This window comes from Engraulis encrasicolus, chromosome 1 (assembly GCF_034702125.1).
Source record: "Engraulis encrasicolus isolate BLACKSEA-1 chromosome 1, IST_EnEncr_1.0, whole genome shotgun sequence".
Taxonomy (NCBI): Eukaryota; Metazoa; Chordata; class Actinopteri; order Clupeiformes; family Engraulidae; genus Engraulis; species Engraulis encrasicolus.
In genome coordinates, this window is record NC_085857.1 from 3,733,444 (window position 1) to 3,738,873 (window position 5,430).

Below are 5,430 nucleotides of genomic sequence, written 5' to 3' on the forward strand. Positions count from 1 at the left end.
TTTGGTCCCAGAGTACTCTGTAAGTAAAAATACCTGTGTATTAGCAGTGTTTGCATCTTGTTCAATTTGTGCATGGAACTTAGATATTTTCCGTTAATCATTGTACTATATATCATTAATTAAAACAAAACTGTATTTGTATATTTGTAGGCCTATAATATAATATAATATAATATAATATACAATTTACAATTCTTTATTTATATCAGACACATATACTTGGTCCATATCAAGGTAAACAATATAAAATTACATAGCAAGAGAAGTTAAGACAAGAAAAATAGAGAAAAAAAAGAATATAAAAGATGGGTACACACCCATCAGACATAAAGGCAGTCTGTCCAGTGTCGTTTGTGTTTGGAGGAGAACATACAGAGCTCTTTCCTGGACTCACAAGGGTTTCAATAATGCTGTTTTGAGAGCAGTCCAGTCTGCACATGAACTTATACATAACGTTTCTCAATACTGCATCACACCCAGGCACATTGGAGTGTACAAAGAGGTAGCTAGCACTGGACTATCTTGGTAACTTCATAAACAATCTCATAGTGTCATTATATGCAACTGTCAACTTCTGGTAGCTGCTTTTCTTATAGGCTACCTAGACCATAAATGGGCAGTATACATAGGTGTACAGAAGGCTTTAAACAGAGAGCATTTGACATTGACTGAGCACATGCTGAACTTGCGAAGTAGCATGTTGGCCTGAGCATATAGTTTACGTCTTTGGCGGTATATGTCACGATCATCACTGAGATCATCTGAAATTATGTGACCAAGGTATTCCTTACACACCATAAGAAGGCTATCACACAAATAGAAAACAGGGAATGTCATCGTTTTATCTTCTTTACTGCTCACTATCATGACATTGCTTTTTTGGCATTGAATTTAATATCATACAGAAGACCATATTGAGTGCACACCTTAAGTAATTGTCGCAACCCAGCACTACATGGGCTCACAATGGCCATATCATCTGCATACATGAGGTGATTACACATAGAATGACCAATTAAACAGCCTGTGGAACACATACTCAACTGGACTGATAAGTCATTCATGTAAACATTAAACAAGGCAGGAGATAAAAGCCCACCTTGGCGGACACCATTAGATACATGAAATGGGGTGGATATACCACAGCCCCATTTAACCCGCATCGTCTGGTGGCTATACCAGTACACAAGGATCCTGATTATGACCCTTGGGACCCCTCTCTGTAACAATTTCATAAATAATTTGGTATGATTAATTCGGTCAAAAGCCTTAGAGGCATCGAGGAAGTGGAGATTTGGTTCACATATTTGGCAACCATTTCCTTTAATGCAAATATACACATATCAGTGTCATGTTTTTTTTTTAAACCAAACTGGTTATCAGATGTTAATATGAAGGCATCAAGCCTTGTAAGGAGGACCCGTTCTAAAACTTTGGAGGGAATACTAGACAGAGCTATAGGTTTAAAGTCATCGATACTATTCAGTTTGCCTGCGTAATATAATATAATATAATATAATATAATATAATATAATATAATATAATATAATATAATATAATATAATATAATATAATATAAAATAATATAATGTAATATAATATAATGTGAAATAACATGTATGCATTATATTTCATAAGTTTATTGAAACACATTTCAAAAATATTGTGCAAAATACATGTGGTTACATTATTCTCATGGTTGCCATTGTGTTAATTTAAAATATATTTTTATGATTCATTAATGGTATTTAAGGTATTATATTAAATAATTTAGTTTAAGTTCAAGACAAGCCTGTACGTTTGACAACTGCACTGAAAAGAGAGAGAGAGAGAGAGAGAGAGAGAGAGAGATAGAGAGAGAGAGAGAGAGAGAGAAAGACAGACAGACAGACAGACAGACAGGCAGCAGACAGACGGAAAGAGATGAGGGTCAGACAGTTAACTTACCGACACGTGCCGGATGGTGTGTGTGTGTGTGTGTGTGTGCGTGTGTGTGTGTGTGTGGCATTCTCATTGTGCTACTCCTAGCTCACCAGTCACATATCAGTGGAAAGAAAATCAGAGGAAAATAAGAGGAAAATCAGAAGAAAGCACTCATTAAAAAGAGTACACCAGCAAAGGAGCACTGTGCGTGTATGAGAAGGGGGGCGTGAGGGGAGGGAGGGCTGGAGGGAGGAGAAAGGAAAAGAGGCCAAGAGAGAGAGAGAGAGAGAGAGAGGGGGGGGGATAGAGAGAGAGAGAGAGAGAGAGAGAGAGGGAGAGAGAGAGAGGGAGAGATAGACAGGAAGGATAGAGAGAGAGGGATAGAGAAAGAGAGAGGGTAGAGAGTGGGATAGAGAGAGAGAGAGAGGGAGAGAGAGAGAGAGAGGGAGAGAGAGAGAGGGAGGGAGAGAGAGAGAGAGGAGAGAGAGAGAGAGAGAGAGAGAGAGAGAGAGAGAGAGAGAGAGACTGGGGAGGAGGAAAGAAAAGTATAAAAGTTTAACTTGGCACTTGGAACAGAAAAAGTGTGGTAACAGCACTACGTACCATATTTTAAAACCATTTTTCAAGCATTGCCCAGAATAAATGTTTTGTATGTCTGAAACAGAATTAGATATTTTGTTAATGGAAAACAGTGGGGAAAAAACTCAGCTGGAATAGTTAAGTCCAGTGTATATATTTAACTTTCAAAACAAGGCATTAATCATGTCTCCAGGTCTCTTTCAGACATAATACAAAATCCATGTACTGTTTTTTTTTTCTCTTGTTTATTGGATTTCATCATTTCATACTTCATCCTTAATTCATGTAGGGCATATATTTGCAATATGACTTAATTGACTTGAACTTGCACAGCAAAATGGCCCATATTCTGAGTACAAAGACAAAAAATACACTTTTTAGGAATTGACCATTTTTGAGATTTCATTTTAACAAATTCTTTAACAAATTCCAATGTATGTAAGCTTTGATTGAGATATTAGGCTAATGTAATCACTAATGTGGTCTTATGCATGGTGATGATGTGTGCCCTGATGCATAGATCCAGTCTTGTGGATATCAATGGTTAACATTATGTTGCTGCATAAGTGCATACATGTAAGATGGATAGAAATGAGAGAGAGAGAGAGAGAGAGAGAGAGAGAGAGAGAGAGAGAGAGAGAGAGAGAGAGAGAGAGAGAGAGAGAGAGAGAGAGAGAGAGAGAGAGAGAGAGAGAGAGAGAGAGAGAGAGAGAGAGACAGACAGAGACAGACAGAGACAGAGACAGAGACAGAGACAGAGAGAGAGAGAGACTACACACTACTATTTTTGTAAGGTTTTATTTGATCAATACTCACCTGAAATGAACCCACACCTTGCCTTTGTACTCTACCTCTCCTAACCTGAAGTTTATTTTGTACCCGGTGCTAAATGGCCCATAGACTGTGCTGGTGTCTGTTTCTCTGTGTTATGTGCTGTCCAACAGGGTGCTGGAGGCTACAGTGCAGTGTGTGTGTGTGTGTGTGTGTGTGTGTGTGTGTGTGTGTGTGTGTGTGTGTGTGTGTGTGTGTGTGTGTGTGTGTGTGTGTGTGTGTGTGTGTGTGTGTGTGTGTGTGTGTGTGTGTGTGTGTGTGTGTGTGTGTGCTGTCCAACAGGGTGCTAGGTGCTACAGTGCTCAGCAGGGGGCTGAGAGACTAGTGATGTAGTGTAAAGGGAGACACAGAGGGGCACTTAGCACCAAGCATGACACATGGACTGGAAGGACGCAGTGTGTCGTGTGTGTGTGTGTGTGTGTGTGTGTGTGTGTGTGTGTGTGTGTGTGTGAGAGAGAGAGAGAGAGAGAGAGAGAGAGAGAGAGAGAGAGAGATAGCGAGAGAGAGAGAGGTAAGGGACTGTTCGTAATTTACTGGGGGGGGGGAGGGCTGGTGCGTAGGGGGGGAGGGCCATGATGAAAAAAAATGAGGTGGAGGGGAGGGCCATGGCAAAAAAAATCGGAGTTAGGGGGAGGGCCATGGGAAAAAAAAACGAATTTATTTTATTTTATTTTTATTTATTTTTTTAAACAATAATAAAACATGCTCTGAAACACATCGCTTTGCGATGCAAGGTCCCGGTGCATACTATAGCACTGAAGCGTGTATCTGTAGTCAAAAAACTATCAGGTGCAGCTACTGTAGATTGCCCGCGCTGACTCTCTTTCACTGTAGGATTGCTAGTGCTACGGAGGAACATTGAGCATCATAGGAAATGCCCGTGAGCAAATATCAAACTAGCTGAGGTGAACTATAACAGTTTGGGAAGTTTTGACAACGAATTGGATGGGCATTTCCAGAGGAATTTTGGAGAGGTGTTGTAGTCAACTGGTGGTCACAGCCTCTGGTAAGTCATGATTTTATTTATTGGCACCGCCGTGTGCTTTACATTTGTGTTCAAAGAACTTAAAGACCCCAACCAGACGGGAACCTAGGCCTAGACGTACTTTGGTAGAACGGTGGAGTGACGCGAGCTTGTTTTGTTTAGCTTGTGGTGTCAAGGTAGTAATAAAAGTGGTATTAAGGGCGATGTGTTGGCCATGCATCATACGGTCTTGAAACCATTGGAGGAGCTAACTTGTTGTGAAGAGAAGTCTCATCACTTTGGTGAACAAAAACGGACCAACTAAGCAAGGAATTATGTACATTTAAAGCGTGAAGGGAATGTCACCAAAGTTGTGCATCGTGTCAGGTAAGAAGTGACTTTTGTTTCTTGCTGTGGAGATTGGATTCGTAGAAGCGTGTATTGGTATGCTAGGTCTTGCCTGTTGCTGGTGAAGTAGTCTATCTTAGCCTCGGAGTTGGCTATGGGGTGAATCTGAAGGAGAGCACAGCCGATGGTGTGCCTGGCTTGTCTATCATCACAGTTGTCAAAGTTGAATTGCCGCGGTGTGTAATGGCTGTGCTATTGTTGGATGTTTTGGAGTGTTGTACTGGTTCTGTTTTGGCAATTTGTTCCTTTTGCCTCTTGCTGCTGATTTGACCACCATAGCACCACCTATTAATGCGTCTTAAATATGGCCTACGTTAAATGCAAACTAAAGGTGGCTTTCTCACTCTCCCTGTATCAATAGCCAGCAATGGCTCGAGCTGCTTTGGCGCTTAGCCTACTTCTTGCTCCGATCACATCCCGAACTCTTTGGCCGTCAGAGTGTAATTACATTCGGGAAGGTAGAGCTATGCCTGTGTGTGTGCGTGCGTGCTTTTATGCGCGGTCTGGGAGACAGGACAGGGGTCCTGATCGAGATGCACCTGATCCACAGTCGCAATTGCAAGAAAATCTAAATTATTTGAAAGCCCGGTCACCTCTCGAGTGCATATATCCTAGTAGTCAAAGCATTTCTTCTAATTTCACACATTGCACACTGCCCATGCTGAAGAGACAAACTGTCAAGGCAGCGCGATTTGCTCTTGAACACGCCCTCACCTCCACATCAG